Source organism: Oncorhynchus mykiss, chromosome 13 (assembly GCF_013265735.2).
Source record: "Oncorhynchus mykiss isolate Arlee chromosome 13, USDA_OmykA_1.1, whole genome shotgun sequence".
In the NCBI taxonomy this organism is placed as follows: Eukaryota; Metazoa; Chordata; class Actinopteri; order Salmoniformes; family Salmonidae; genus Oncorhynchus; species Oncorhynchus mykiss.
In genome coordinates this window covers 28,787,444-28,805,111 of record NC_048577.1, presented here as the reverse complement: position 1 = coordinate 28,805,111, position 17,668 = coordinate 28,787,444, and positions in this window count along the sequence as shown.

Below are 17,668 nucleotides of genomic sequence, written 5' to 3'. Positions count from 1 at the left end.
GTCCGGATAGGTGATTGTAGCCCAGGAGTAACTGATGGAACTCTTCAGCTGGCTAGCTCCGGAATAATTGATGTTTGCTCCAGAATCGACGAAAGCCGATAGTCACACGGATAGCAGCTAGCTAGCTGCGAGATCCAGGTATAAATGTCCAGAGTTAGCGGTTGAAATCCGGGGACATGGAGAGAAAAATAGGTCCGGTATGTTCCGGTCCGAGCCGCGCCGTACAAAACTAGCGATAGATTTCCGAGCTAAAGGATAGCTGATGACCACAAACCGTGGTTAGCTGAATACTAACGATTAGCCAGTAAAGAAGCTAACTAGCTTCTGATTAGCTTCTGGTTAGCTTCAGGCTAGCTTCTGGTTAGCTTCTGGTTAGCTTCTGGTTAGCTTCTGGCTAGCTTCTGGCTAGCTTCTGGTTAGCTTCTATGGAAGATTACAGATTTGAGGTAAATAATACTTTCTTTTTTTTTCAAATATAAATTGGTGAGGCGGGTTGCAGGAGAGTGTTTTGAACATGAGTTTATGAAAAATAAAAAATATGTATAAAAAGGTATGCGAAGAAAGTTGTAAATATATATATATATATATATATATATACGGGACACGACAAGACGAGGACAAAAGACGTCTGAACTGCTATGCCATCTTGGAGCATATGGAAGATATTCACACAAAACCGTCATTGTCGTCGTTATATTATTATTATTATACATTATTTCAAGACATATTCAGAGCCAAACATCAACCCAACTTAACCTTTTTAACTTGTCACCATCGTTTTCAGTTGTATTTGCGAAGTTCCCGGAAGAAGTCCAATAACAACGGAGGTTCCTCGATGAATCCACCTTCTAACAAGTTCTGTTTTTCATTTACCAAGAACCCTACGGTTCTCAGGGGATCTGAGAACAACTCCAGTTGAACCCTTCATTTTTAGAGTTGTAGTCGGCTCTATTTACTCTCAGATTCAAACATGCTGATTAGCATCAACAATCAAGTCAGCTGCTGCTGCTCCAATACAGTATGAGGTGAGACGGTGAACTGATGTTGAACTGGGCAGTCAGCTGCTGCTGCTCCAATAGAGTATGAGGTGAGACGGTGAACTGACGTTGAACTGGGCAGTCAGCTGCTGCTCCAATACAGTATGAGGTGAGACGGTGAACTGATGTTGAACTGGGCAGTCAGCTGCTGCTGCTCCAATACAGTATGAGGTGAGACGGTGAACTGGGCAGTCAGCTGCTGCTCCAATACAGTATGAGGTGAGACGGTGAACTGATGTTGAACTGGGTAGTCAGCTGCTCCTGCTCCAATACAGTATGAGGTGAGACGGTGAACCGATGTTGAACTGGGCAGTCAGTCATTCATTCTGTACTATGAGTCTATCAAATCAAACCAAATTTAATTTTATCTTACAGTGAAATGCTTATTTACAAGCCCCTAACCAACAACGCTGTTTTAAAGAAAGTACAAATAAGAATAAGAAATAAAAGGAACCAGTAATTAAATAGCAGAAGTTAAATATCAATAGCTAGACTATATACAGGGGGTACCGGTACAGAGTCAATCATCGTGCAGTCATGAGTGAACAGGGAGTACAGGAGGGGGCTGAGCATGCACCCTTGAGGGGCCCCAGCATGGCGGATGTGTTGTTACCTACCCTTAAAAAACATGAGCTGGCACACACGCAGAAAAATAGTTTGTGTGGAGGTGCTGACTAACGGCGAATAAACTATAAACTTTCAAAATAAAGTCGCACACTCCATGTATGATCTCCCAGCAATTTAATGGGTATTTACCAACATTTCGGGATCACTGTGCCTTCCTCAGGGTGATGTCATGAATACTTGAACCAGGTTATGTAGACAAACAGTGCAATTAGTGTAACCAATGACAATAGTGAGGGGTGTGTCATAATGATTAAGTTAATGAAAATTAATTAGTGAAACTGTTAAAAATAGTATATGACATATTAAATATTTTACGCTATTGTTATCATATAGAAACATCATGGAATATTGTACATCATATTAGCATCAACATACATTATTGTTTCATTCAATTTCACATAATAAGGATATTTCATATTTTCAAGTTCAATTTCTCGCCCTCTTTGGCTGTATAACAGTTAATTTCCTCTCAGGCACACACATTTGGTCTTTGATATTATGAAGGTAATTTGTGTAGAATGTACTTTTCCCCACATCTCTTTACATTGCTTATGCATATTTGGTGGCCTGACTGCGTCCAGACTATGTCAAAGGCCCATCCTGTTAGATCTGAACCTAATGGAGCTTAGAGTAATCGGATGACAGAAATCATATTTAGGTGCCAGGTGTAACTCAGGCCAAAGATGCTCCATATCCATTAGTGTTTTATATAATATGACTAAATATATTTATTTCTGTGTTGCAGGGGCAGTCAAGAAATGGAACGGCAAGGCTGCAGAGCTGTGGGAGACCACCTCAAGCCCCTGGTAGAGCCGGGGTGATGTTTACCACTGCACACGCCTTCAGCAGGTGGGATTGATCTGTTTGATCCATTTGTTAGTTTCAGTTTTCAGTAGCTGAATCTATTAACATAAAAAATAATAATAGTTCTAAGAACCCTCTATTCTGTTGCAAAGTGATACTAAACTTACATACAATGCACTATTTCGACATAGTGTAAGATAAACTGACTTTATTCGGTTTTTCATACTAACATGGACCAAGATACAGTGGAGAGAACAAGTAATTGATACGCTGCCGATTTTGCAGGTTTTCCTACTTACAAAGCATGTAGAGGTCTGTCATTTTTATCATAGGTACACTTTAACTGTGATAGACGGAATCTAAAACAAAAAATCACATTGTATGATTTTTAAGTAATTAATTTGCACTTTATTGCATGACATAAGTATTTGATCACCTACCAACCAGTAAGAATTCCGTCTCTCACAGACCTGTTAGTTTTTCTTTAAGAAGCCTTCGACTCTGTCAATCACCGTATTCTTATCGGCAGACTCAATAGCCTTGGTTTTTCTAATGACTGCCTCTCCTGGTTCACCAACTACTTTGCAGACAGAGTTCAGTGTGTCAAATCGGAGGGCCTGTTGTCCGGACCTCTGGCAGTCTCTATGGGGGTACCACAGGGTTAAATTCTCGGGCAGACTCTTTTCTCTGTATATATCAATGATGTCGCTCTTGCAACGGGCGATTCCCTGATCCACCTCTACGCAGACGACACCATTTTGTATACTTCTGGCCCTTCCTTGGACATTGTGCTAACTAACCTCCAAAAGAGCTTCAATGCCATACAACACTCCTTCCGTGGCCTCCAACTGCTCTTAAACGCTAGTAAAACCAAATGGATGCTTTTCAACCGTTCGCTGCCCGCACCCGCCCGCCCGACTAGCATCACCACCCTGGACGGTTCAGACCTAGAATATGTGGACAACTATAAATACCTAGGTGTCTGGCTAGACTGTAAACTCTCCTTCCAGACTCATAGTAAACATATCCAATCCAAAATCAAATCTAGAATCAGCTTTCTATTTCGCAACAAAGCTTCCTTCACTCACGCCGCCAAACTTACCCTAATAAAACTGACTATCCTACCGATCCTCGTCTTCGGCGATGTCATCTACAAAATAGCTTCCAACACTCTACTCAGCAAACTGGATGCAGTCTATCACAGTGCCACCCGTTTTGTTACCAAATCACCTTATACCACCCACCACTGTGACTTGTATGCTCTAGTCGGCTGGCCCTCGCTACATACTCGTCGCCAGACCCACTGGCTCCAGATCATCTATAAGTTTATGCTAGGTAAAGCTCCGCCTTATCTCAGTTCACTGGTCACGATAACAACACCCACCCATAGCACACGTTCCAGCATTCACCATTCAGGACTGTTTCGGTTTTCGTTTCCATTCACTTTGTTATTTTTGTATTGAGTCGTGTTCAGTTATTATTAAAGTATCATGGAAACTTACCACGCTGCGTATTGGTCCAATCCTTGCTACTCCTCCTCAGAAGAGGAAGAGGAAAGCCGTTACAGAATTATTAAAGAGATGCTTTACATTGAAATACAGATAGAGATGCAGTAGTCCCAGAGTTAATGATCCAAGGTCAGTTTTGCATTTCACCTCCTGATTGATGACTAACAATGTCAGAATAAAAAAGAAAAACACAAGGCTTAAACATGCTCTCTCTCTCCATATGTCTCTCGTCTGCAGATGTTTTGATGTGAGAGGATGCCAAGCCCCAGTCCCATCATCGCCACCTCACCCGCTTTTAAGATGACCTTTGGGCCGATGAGAGACACTGAACTGAGAGAATATTTAGGTAGCACTGTGATTCATCAATCATGTGCTGCCTTCCCTGCTCCTATGTTCTTACCTCTTTCCCCTTCTGTCTTTTACACCTCTCTCGCCACCTCCTCTTTTTTTTATAATGCACGACATCTGTGCGTTGAAGTACAGATTGAACTTGTATTTATAACATTTTTTTAATGAGCTTTTCAATAAAGCGTTTCACATTCTCTACTGGTTGAAATGAAGTGTAATGTGATGAAATACTTCACCTGTCCTGTGTTTATCAGATCAATGCAGATTAAGGAAATTAGATATTGAGATGAACTGGTGTTAAGAGTATTTACATGATGCATAGGAAATGTAGTGTACTGTTTTTTAAAATTATATTTCTGTATATATGAATTAACTAGTTAAATCCTGTTTCTAGTCTATTAGTTACAATGTGTAACCATTGATGTCCCAGGACCAAGATTGGTAAACACTGTTGAAGTGTATAATTGTAATACATACATGCAGAGACTGGAATTTGATAGTCCTGGTATTGGATATGACTGAAAAGAAATCTCAAAGACATTCATACCTAAACTGCACCTTTATTTGCCAAGGTAGAGTACATGATCAGATAATATATTAAATGTACAGGCTACATTGTGGGGATCTCATGCATGGTAATAACTACATGTATATATGACTTGCATCCTTGGCACAACATGATATTATATTCTACTCAATCCATAGGCTTCATTAATGTCATTCAGGCTGTTTTGAAGTTTATACAACTGGCTATGATAGCTGAGGTTCATAGCTAGGTTCTGAACTCAAATGTATACCAAATGTTTGGGTCCATGCACAGTTCGGCTAGATAGCTAGCTACACATCCATAGGCATACAGGGATTTTAATCATCCACTACACAATAAGCAAGAACATAGTATTGTGAATTTTTCAGTACATATGTGGCAATTATTTATTTCAGAAGGAGCCAGCAAAACTAGTGCTCTATGTGCTCTAGGTCATTGGACACCATTAGACATACACGTGGTTATTCTTGTAACTGTTATGTCCAACTATGGTTACACCTCTTGGGTATTTTCCAGAACAGGGGTTCCCCTTTCAGTGGAGTCAGCAGGATGTCATGTATTGGTTATTCTTGTCGAGCGTTAAGGTCGGTTGCTATGGTCCTACATGCATGAAACTATTTATGTGAGACTACAGGTTCCATGTCCTAATATGAAGGCAGTAGGAGGACGGTGGCTAAATGCCAGAGGTGATGAGCCAATAAGAGGAGTTACTATGAGTGTGACGTAAGAAGGACAAATGTAGAAAACATGTGTGCTGGAAGGCAGTTGTCCGGCTCGGCTTTTATTATGAAGTAATAAAAAGTATATTTGAACTCACATGTTCCGGTATTTGTGATTTGTGAATGAACTTTATGATTTAAAAAAATGCATAATTGTTTGTCTCTAAATGAACTAAGATGCTATGGAACGGTTGACGAATTATACTATAGCTGAGATCCCAATACCCATGTAAACATAGCTTACCGACAGATCTATAAGGTCAGATCCCATGTAGACATAGCTTACTGACAGATCAATGAGGTAAGATCCCAATACCCATGTAAACATAGCTTACTGACAGATCAATGAGGTCAGATCCCAATACCCATGTATTGCGAACAGGTCGATTGTAGCGGTAGTTGTTTCGATGGTGACGTACTTTACAGTTATTTCGACCGCGGTGGTTATTGGAGTCGTGGTTTCCTGGAAGAAACCGTTGTTGTGCATCATCTTTCAATGCTCCAATACCTGATAATGTACCAAACCTGTATTTGCTATTTGGGAATTAAACTTTAATTAACCTGAAAGCGTTGCTTCATAGTAGAAACATCTGTTGGGTTGGTAGAATGTGGAAAGACCCACCTCATTGGTTAATATTCCCTGTAGTAGAAACATCTGTTGGGTTGGTAGAATGTAGAAGTAGTTTTTAAATTAATATTTATTACAAATCTGCAGTTGTCTGACCATTGTATTATTATTTAATGAAAGAAATGTACAAATTATTTTTTTTGGTCTCGAAATAAAATAAACATTTATCTGCGTTAACCACTCCAGTCAACAGATGGCGATGTGCGTCTTTCAGGAGACGCGATCAGCGTGACGTATAATTTAGTGGACGGGACGCTTCTTCAATAACATCTAGTCAGCCACCGCGGTAATTTCCTAGCCGAAACATTCAAGCTGTTTAGACTGCTTCGGTGCATATTTGCCTCTGTATTTTAAACATCATTCTGTCATATAACTAATTTCCCCATTTAATGTCATATTTCCGTTTAGTCGGGTAACGGTAACTGGCTTGATAAATTAGCCTATCACTAGGTTAGTCGCTAACTAGCAAGGTTAGCTGGCTACCACCTCCTACCATGAGCTCACCAATCTACTGCCCTCCTGCTAAAGAAGAGGAGGTCTGCTGGACGGAGAAAGAGGGTCTGTGGCTGAACATTGTCGTGAAAGAGGAGGATATCACAGTAAAACAAGAAGTAGAGGGTGAGGCTGTTGCAGTGAAAGAAGAAGAGAAAGACGCGTTCAAAGTGAAAGAGGAGGAGGATGTTACAATAAAAGAGGAGGATGCAGTTTTTGGAGTGAAGGAGGGAGAGATAACTGTCACATTGAAGGAGGAGAAGGAAGAACATGAGCAGGAGGAGGAGACAGGCGATCTGATTAAAACCAGTAAGTACTGTCTTAAAAACAGGAGCACAAACTATTGTTTAACTGATGCATGGTTTTAAAGCAGCATTCTACTGAATGTTTATGCTTGAATATGTTATTATTTAATGTAGGAATTGATAACTACACTGTAAGATGTGTATACCACCAAAGAGCGGGTCACCAACAAAACCTTAACAATGGATTAGAAAATTCACAACTTTAATGTCACTCAGAATTGACAAACAAGTTATAAATGATAGGTGATGTATGTTGCTATAGTAACCCGTGGGGGTGATGTGTGTTGCTATAGTAACCCGTGGGGGTGATGTGTGTTGCTATAGTAACCCGTGGGGGAAGTGAACACCCAGACAGTGAACATCTTTGAAAACAAAACCAGGAATGAACTTCTTCGTTACCCAGAAAGAATTTGAGGTTGAGATTTAAAATAGCTGCATTGGCCCTTTAAAATAAGATACATACTGCTTCTTATGTGTTTTATTTATCCAACATAACTACCTTAGTGTGATAGCTTTCAATTAAAATAGTCAACAAGAAACAAAAATAATTATAATAACTTTGACTACATACACACTTCTAGCTAGCTAACCACCGATTTGTATTGCAATTCATGTAAGTTAAATTAGGTTATGAGAGTTTTATTATAACATTTGAATATACAACCTTTAACCTCTGAAATATAGCTAACGGGTTTGCTAATGTTGCTAGTTTAACTTAGTTGCTAAATGTTGATATAACTGTTTAGTAACCAAAAAGGAAAGAAATTGTAAGTGTTAGATAATACATATCACGAAAACAGCTGAATGTTGTCAAGCTATAGATAGATAATAGAGCTCAGTCTATTAACATGACATTATCTATTATTATAGAGCTCTGCTCAGCCTATAAACATGACAATATATATTATTATAGAGCTCTGTTCAGCCTAAACATGACATTATCTATTATTATAGAGCTCTGGTCAGCCTATAAACATGACATTATCTATTATTTTAGAGCTCTGATCAGCCTATAAACACGACATTATCTATTATTCTAGAATTCTGCTCAGCATAAAATACGACATTATGTAGCCTGGCAGGTAGGAGCATTGGGCCAGTAACCGAAAGGTTGCTGGATCAAATCCCCGAGCTGACAAGGTAAAAAGCTGTCATTCTGCCCCTGAGCAAGGCACTGTTCCCCGGGCGCCGATGACATGGATGTCGATTCAGAGGGGTTGGGTTAAATGCGGGACACACATTTCACTTGAATCCATTCAGTTGTACAACTGACTAGGTATCCCCCTTTCCCTATTTTAGAGCTCTGCTCAGCCTATAAACATGATAGAATTTTTGATTTTATGTTCTACATTATTATTATTAGTTTTTATTAAATTATGGAATGTTCTGAAAACTGACTTCAGGTTTTTGAGGAATCTAGCTTCACAGGAAGGCAGTTTTATTTTATGGAGGTTTAATTCAGTTCTCTGTTTAGTATTTAACTAAATACTCTGTTTGTATTTGGTAGGAGAGGGACCAGACTCTCACTCTGACAGCGGGGAGAGTCCTGCAGGGAAATCGGACCCAGAGACGCCCAAACCACCGAGACAACACCGCTGTTCCCAGTGTGGAAAGAGTTTTAAGTGGTTAAGGAACCTCAAAGCACATGAGAGAACGCATACAGGAGAAAACCCTTACGATTGCTCCCACTGTGGAAAGAGTTTTACCAAGTTAGGGAACCTAAAAGAGCATGAGAGGACACACACAAGAGAAAAGCGTTTCCAATGTTCCCAGTGTGGAAAGAGGTTTACCCAGTTACGGTACCTGAAACAACATGAAGAAATACACACAGAAGATAGGAAGACCTACCACTGCTCTCAGTGTGGAAAGATATTTACTGGGTTAGGGAACCTGAAAATACATATGAGAATACACTCTGGAGAGAAGCCTTACCACTGTTCCCACTGTGTAAAGAGTTTTACTCAGTTAGGGAGCCTGAAAACACATGAGAGGGGACACACTGGAGAGAAGCCTTATCACTGTTCCCACTGTGAAAGGAATTTTAGGTGGTATGCGAGCCTGAAGGAGCATGAGAGAATACACACAGGAGAAAAGCCTTACCAATGTTCCCGGTGTGAAAAGAGTTTTACCCATCGAGGGAGCCTGAAAGTGCATGAGAGAATACACTCAGGAGAAAAGCCTTACCAATGTTCCCAGTGTGAAAAGAGTTTTACCCGGTTAGGGAGCTTGAAAAGGCATGAGAGAAAACACACTGGAGAAAAGCCTTTCCAACATACTAATACACAGGAGGAGAAGACATACCACTGCTCTCATTGTGAAAAGAAATTTTCCCAGTCAAAGGATCTGAAATCACACGAGAGAATAGAGAGGCTGTGTTCTGACTTATGTTTTTGATTGAGAAATTGTGTTTTTGTTCATGCTACATTAAATCATATTGTATGAATGAAATCATACTGAAAAATAGGTCTACGTTTTCTTTTCCAGCTCAAAACATGATCATGTCGAAAGTCAGATTATAAGAGCTAACAAAAATATATGATGTTTTAATTATGAACTTAAGATTGATTGAATGCAAGTGTAAACCCTGAAATGTTGTTCACTATATAGTTGGGATTTTTCAAACATGTTAATTATTAAATAGATTGATATTAGTATTTATTCATTAAGATTGTCATTTTAAATGTGTATTGGTTCTCAATTGACATATCTGATTAAATAAAGGTGAAATAAAGGGAAGTCTATTTGATTCTAAGTTCAGACATATAAACTATTTTTAAGATGCTGCATAGTGATTCTCCAAACTCACTTCAAAAAGGGAGACTTGAGGATGGGACCTGTTTGTGACCTCACTGCTATTTCCAATCTGAGTGTTCCATTCAATCCTTTCCTGTATTTACAATCTAATAGTGTTCCATTCAATCCTTTCCTCTATTTAGAATCTAATAGTGTTCCATTCCATCCTTTCCTCTGTTTAGAATCTAATAGTGTCCATTCCATCCTTTCCTCTATATAGAATCGAACTATTCACTATTCATTCAATTTGATTCCATCCTTTCCTCTATTTAGAATCTAATAGTGTCCATTCCATCCTTTCCTCTATATAGAATCGAACTATTCATTCCATCCTTTCCTCTATTTAGAATCTAATAGAGTCCATTCCATCCTTTCCTCTATTTAGAATCTAATAGTGTTCCATTCCATCCTTTCCTCTATATAGAATCGAACTATTCATTCCATCCTTTCCTCTATTTAGAATCTAATAGTGTTCCATTCCATCCTTTCCTCTATATAGAATCGAACTATTCATTCCATCCTTTCCTCTATTTAGAATCTAATAGTGTCCACTCCATTCTTTCCTCTATTTAGAATGTAACAGTGTTGCTTTCCTCTATATAGAATCTAATTGTATCCATTCCATGTTTTCCTCTATTTATAATCTAATAGTGTTCCATTCCATCCTTTCCTCTATATAGAATATAATTGTATCCATTCCACCCTTTCCTCTATTTAGAATCTAATAGTGTCCACTCCATTCTTTCCTCTATTTAGAATGTAACAGTGTTGCTTTCCTCTATATAGAATCTAATAGTGTCCATTCCATCCTTTCCTCTATATTACATCTAAAAGTGTCCATTCCATCCTTTACTCTATTTAGAATCTATTATTGTCCATTCCATCCTTTCCTCTATATAGAATCTAATAGTGTCCATTCCATCCTTTCCTCTATATTACATCTAAAAGTGTCCATTCCATCCTTTACTCTATTTAGAATCTATTATTGTCCATTCCATCCTTTCCTCTATATAGAATCGAATTGTATCCATTGCATCTTTTCCTCTATTTATAATCTAATAGTGTCCATTCCATCCTTTCCTCTATTTAGAATCTAATAGTGTTCCATTCCATCCTTTCCTATATTTATAATCTAATAGTATCCTTCCATCCTTTCCTCTATTTAGAATCTAATTGTGTCCTTTCCATACTTTCCTCTATTTAGAATCTAATAGTGTTCCATTCCATCCGTTCCTCTATAAAGAATCTAATAGATTTCCATTCCATCCTTTCTTCTATATAGAATCTAATAGTGTCCATTCCATCTTTTCCTCTATATAGAATCTAATAGTGTCCATTCCATCCTTTACTCTATTTGGAATCTAATAGTCCATTCCATCTTTTCCTCTATTTAGAATCTAATAGTGTTCCATTCCTTTATTTAAGCCACTGTAACAGTTGTGTTTAATCATGTTGACTGGCAAAGGAGACGTTACAGCATGCCTGCCAACTGTTTATAAAGTCAAAAGCTTGATATGTCGAATGTAACCAGGTTTGTGCAGATTGCTTTCAGAGGTATGCTGTACCCAGAGTAATGGAGGACGCTATATGTTTTGTTGAGTGCCCGGAATTATTATAGATAATCAAGGAGCAGGTGGGGATTTGAACTTTTAGTCCGGTTTTATTGTACAATCTTTTCCCTAGAAGTAAATTGAATATTTTCCTTATATCATCAAAAGTAGATCCATAAAATTAGCACATTTCCAGCAATTTGCATGGGTTTTTTGGCAAAGTGTTTTTTTACCAGGAGACTAAACTTTCGCAAAAGGAGCATGTGTTGGGCAGACCGCATCAGGCGGTATCAGTTGCCGTAACAGGCGGTGAGACAGCCTGACAGGATGCTCTCAATTGTGCATCTGTAAAGGTTTGTGAGGGTTTTAGGTGCCAAGACAAATTTCTTCAGCCTCCTGGGGTTGAAGAGTCGCTGTTGTGCCTTCTTCACCACGTTTCTGTGTGGGTGGACCATTTCAGTTTGTCAGTGATGTGTACGACGAGGAACTTTAAACTTGCAACCTTCTCCACTGTGTCCCATCGATGTAGGTAGGGGGGTGCACCCTCTGCGGTTTCCTGAAGTCCACGATCATCTCCTTTGTTTTGTTGACGTTGGGCGAGAGGTTATTGTCCTTGCACCACACTCCCAGGGCCCTCACCTCGTCCCTGTGGGTTGTCTCATCATTGCTGGTAATCAGGCCTACTACTGTTGTGTCGTCTGCAAACTTGATGATTGAGGCGTGCGTGGCCACGCAGTCATGGGTGAACAGGAAGTACAGGAGGGGGCTGAGCACCCATCCTTGTGGGTATCAGCGACGTTGAGGTGTTTTTTCCTACCTTCACCACCTGGGGGTGGCCCGTCAGGAAGTCGGGCAGGGTTCAGACCCAGGGCCTCAAGCTTAATGAAGAGCTTGGAGGGTACTATGGTGTTGAATGCTGAGCTATAGTCAATGAACAGCATTCTTGCATAGGTATTCCTCTTGTCCAGATGGGATAAGGAGAGATTCAATATGTCCCTAATATGTCAAAGGGTCTGAATACTTATGTAAATAAGGTATTTCTGTTTTTTATTTGTAATAAATTTCCGATAATTTCTAAAAACCTGCTTTTGCTTTGTCATTACGCAGTATTGTGTGTAGATTGATGAGGAACATTTTCTATTTAATCCATTTTAGAATAAGGCTGTAAGGTTACAAAATGTGGAAAAAGACAAGGGGTCTGAATACTTTCCGAATGCGCTGTAAACTAAAGTATTTTATTTATTTATTAAGTACATTTAAAATTAACTTTATCTGAAAATAAAATATTTCTCTCAACTGCGTTTCCCACTCCAGTCTGACCTAGACCTAGTTTGTTCATTATATACATCTACATGATGTATTGGTACACCATGTAGGAGCGGTATAGACCGACAGTAGCTGGCTACTTATTTAGATTTAGTCTGACTTAGAGAAACTGCATTAAATGTGCTGTAGTAAACATTTTTTATTCGTACTAGTCAATCAACACTTAGCCAACATAGCCGAAAGATTCAAGCTATTTAGACGCTTTTGGTGTATATTAGCTGCTGTGTTTTAGACACACTTCTGTCGTATCTACTATCTACTTATTTTTTATTAGTCAGCTATAGTAGTATCTGGCTGGTTAAATTAGCACTAGCCTAGTCGCTAATGATAGCTAGCTAACTAACGTCCCCGAACATGAGCTCCCTAAACTACACCCCTACAGTTAAAGAAGCGGAGGTCTGCTGGATTAAATCCCTGAATTCTGATTGGCTGACAGCCATGGTATATCAGGCCATATACCATGGGTATGACAAAACATGTATTTTTACTGTTCTAATTACATTGGTAACCAGTTTATAATTGCAATAAGTCACCCCGGGTTTGTGATATATGGCCAATACACCACCGCTAAATTCTGTATCCAGGCACTCTGCGTTGCGTTGTGCATAAGAACAGTCTTTAACCATGCTCTATTGGACATATACCACACTTCCTCAGGTCTTATCAAATCAAATCAAATCAAATCAAATTTTATTTGTCACATACACATGGTTAGCAGATGTTAATGCGAGTGTAGCGAAATGCTTGTGCTTCTAGTTCCGACAATGCAGTAATAACAAGTAATCTAACTAACAATTCCAAAACTACTGTCTTGTACACAGTGTAAGGGGATAAAGAATATGTACATAAGGATATATGAATGAGTGATGGTACAGAGCAGCATAGGCAAGATACAGTAGATGGTATCGGGTACAGTATGTACAAATGAGATGAGTATGTAAACAAAGTGGCATAGTATAGTATAAAGTGGCTAGTGATACATGTATTACATAAGGATACCGTCGATGATATAGAGTACAGTATATACGTATGCATATGAGATGAATAATGTAGGGTAAGTAACATTTATATAAGGTAGCATTGTTTAAAGTGGCTAGTGATATATTTACATCATTTCCCATCAATTCCCATTATTAAAGTGGCTGGAGTTGAGTCAGTGTCAGTGTGTTGGCAGCAGCCACTCAGTGTTAGTGGTGGCTGTTTAACAGTCTGATGGCCTTGAGATAGAAGCTGTTTTTCAGTCTCTCGGTCCCAGCTTTGATGCACCTGTACTGACCTCGCCTTCTGGATGATAGCGGGGTGAACAGGCAGTGGCTCGGGTGGTTGATGTCCTTGATGATCTTTATGGCCTTCCTGTGACATCGGGTGGTGTAGGTGTCCTGGAGGGCAGGTAGTTTGCCCCCGGTGATGCGTTGTGCAGACCTCACTACCCTCTGGAGAGCCTTACGGTTGAGGGCGGTGCAGTTGCCATACCAGGCGGTGATACAGCCCGCCAGGATGCTCTCGATTGTGCATCTGTAGAAGTTTGTGAGTGCTTTTGGTGACAAGCCGAATTTCTTCAGCCTCCTGAGGTTGAAGAGGCGCTGCTGCGCCTTCTTCACGATGCTGTCTGTGTGAGTGGACCAATTCAGTTTGTCTGTGATGTGTATGCCGAGGAACTTAAAACTTGCTACCCTCTCCACTACTGTTCCATCGATGTGGATAGGGGGGGTGTTCCCTCTGCTGTTTCCTGAAGTCCACAATCATCTCCTTAGTTTTGTTGACGTTGAGTGTGAGGTTGTTTTCCTGACACCACACTCCGAGGGCCCTCACCTCCTCCCTGTAGGCCGTCTCATCGTTGTTGGTAATCAAGCCTACCACTGTTGTGTCGTCCGCAAACTTGATGATTGAGTTGGAGGCGTGCGTGGCCACGCAGTCGTGGGTGAACAGGGAGTACAGGAGAGGGCTCAGAACGCAACCTTGTGGGGCCCCAGTGTTGAGGATTATTGCTTAACTGTAACATGTGTATACCATCAGAGTCCCCCCCCCCCCCCCCACACACACACACATCTGCAAAATTGTAATTATTCGCCTACCTCATGCCTTTTGCACACATTGTATATAGACTCCCCCTTTGTTTTCTACTGTGTTATTGACTTGTTAATTGTTTACTCCATGTGTAACTCTGTGTTGTCTGCTCATACTGCTATGCTTTATCTTGGCCAGGTCGCAGTTGCAAATGAGAACTTGTTCTCAACTAGCCTACCTGGTTAAATAAAGGTGAAATAAAAAAATAAAAAAAATAAACACACCACAAAATCACAACTATTTTGTCTCACAGAATGGCAAAATGAAACTTTTGACGTGTCTATTGTAGACCTTGCATGGAGTGTGTAAATACGCAAAAAGCAGATTTCTAAATCATGTTGGAGAAATACATAAAATAAGAAGCATTATTGACATGAAATGGACACGTGTTTTGGGGAGACTGAACATATTAGCAAAAGGACAAGCGTTTTGGGGAGACTGAACATATTAGCAAAAGGACAAGCGTTTTGGGGAGACTGAACATATTAGCAAAAGGACAAGCGTTTTGGGGAGACTGAACACATTAGCAAAAGTTTGTAAGTCTACAAAAAACATGGCCAAATAGCCATTTGAAGGAAAGGCTGAACTAAAGAATGATAATTTAGAAAAGATAGTAATTATTACTTTAGAGATGAAGTGGGCCACCAACAAAACATTATTAACATTGGATCAAATGCAGCCTATAACATTGACTAAAATAGTCATATATATTATTATAGAGCTCTGCTCAGCCTAAAACATGACGTTATCTATTATTATAGAGCTCTGCTCAGCCTAAAACATGACAGAATATATTATTATAGACCTCTGCTCAGCCTAAAACATGACATGATCTATTATTATAGAGCTCTGCTCAGCCTAAACATTACATTATCTATTATTATAGAGCTCTGCTCAGCCTAAAACATGACATTATCTATTATTATAGCGCTCTGCTCAGCCTAAAATATGACATTATCAATTATTATAGAGCTCTGCTCAGCCTAAACATGACCTATAAACATGACAATCTCACCGTCACCAAGTTTTTGTTTAATGATGTAATGTTGTGGAGACTGACCTCGGGTTATTGAGGTATCTGGATTAAACCTAAAAGAAAAACAGTTCTATTATGTGTAGATTTCATTCAGGTCTCTCTTTAGTATAAAACCAATTACTCTGTCTTTGGCAGAAGAGAGACCAGACTCTCACTCTGACAGCAGAAAGAGTCCTTCAGAGGAACCAGACACAGAGATGCCCAAACCAGCGAGACAACACCACTGCTCCTACTGTGGAAATAGTTTTACCCGATTACTACATCTGAAAGCACATGAGAGAATACATACAGGAGAAAAGCCCTTCCACTGTTCCCAGTGTAAAAAGAGGTTTAGGTGGTTAACGAGTCTGAAAAAGCATGAGAGGGGACACACACAAGAAAAGCTCTACCAATGCTCCTTGTGTGGAAAGAGTTTTACCAAGTTAGGGGGCCTGACACACACAGGAGGGGATAAGACCTACCACTGATCCCTGTGTGGAAAGAGATTTAACCGGTTAAGGCATCATAATAAGCATGAAATAATACATACACAGGGGGAGAAGACATATCACTGCTCTCATTGTGGAAAGACATTTTCCCACTCAGAGGACTTGACATCACATGAGAGAATAGAGAGACTGTGTTCTGACTTGTGTTTTTGACTGAGAATGAGTGTTTTTGTTTGTCACATTAAATCATATTGTTTAAATGAAATCAGACATGAAAATCTGACCAAAACAACAGGCATTTTTCTGTTTATTCATCTTGATCTAAAATCACATTAAATATTTTAACATGTGTATTTCGTTTTCATTATTATCTTTGATTGGTTGTATACAAGTATAAACCCTCTGATGTAGTTCATAATATGATTTGGATATTGCTAAATGTAAATTATTATATAAGGAAGTAAGTAGCCTTGGCTTGTCTGAGCCAGAACGGCTCATAGTAGCAGGAGCTGTTTCTGTAGTGTGAGGCAGCTTGATGTACAAGTACTTCCCCTGGACAGGACTCTAGCTCCACTACTATACTATGATGGTCTCCACACCTTGTTATTGTACTAGCTCCACTACTAGTACCACTACTATACTATGATGGTCTCCACACCTTGTTATTGTACTAGCTCCACTACTATACTATGATGGTCTCCACACCTTGTTATTGTACTAGCTCCACTACTATACTATGATGGTCTCCACACCTTGTTATTGTACTAGCTCCACTACTATACTATGATGGTCTCCACACCTTGTTATTGTACTAGCTCCACTACTATACTATGATGGTCTCCACACCTTGTTATTGTACTAGCTCCACTACTAGTACCACTACTATACTATGATGGCCTCCACACCTTGTTATTGTACTAGCTCCACTACTATACTATAATGGTCTCCACACCTTGTTATTGTACTAGCTCCACTACTATACTATGATGGTCTCCACACCTTGTTATTGTACTAGTACCACTACTATACTATGATGGTCTCCACACCTTGTTATTGTACTGGCTCCACTACTAGTACCAATACTATACTATGATGGTCTCCACACCTTGTTATGGTACTAGCTCCACTACTATACTATGACGGTCTCCACACCTTGTTATTGTACTAGCTCCACTACTATACTATGATGGTCTCCACACCTTGTTATTGTACTAGCTCCACTACTGTGCTATGATGGTCTCCACACCTTGTTATTGTACTAGCTCCACTACTAGTACCACTTCTATACTATGATGGTCTCTACACCTTGTTATTGTACTAGCTCCACTACTATACTATGATGGTCTCCACACCTTATTGTACTAGCTCCACTACTAGTGCCACTACTATACTATGATGGTCTCCACATTGTGTTATTGTCCTAGCTCCACTACTTTACTATGATGGTCTCCAC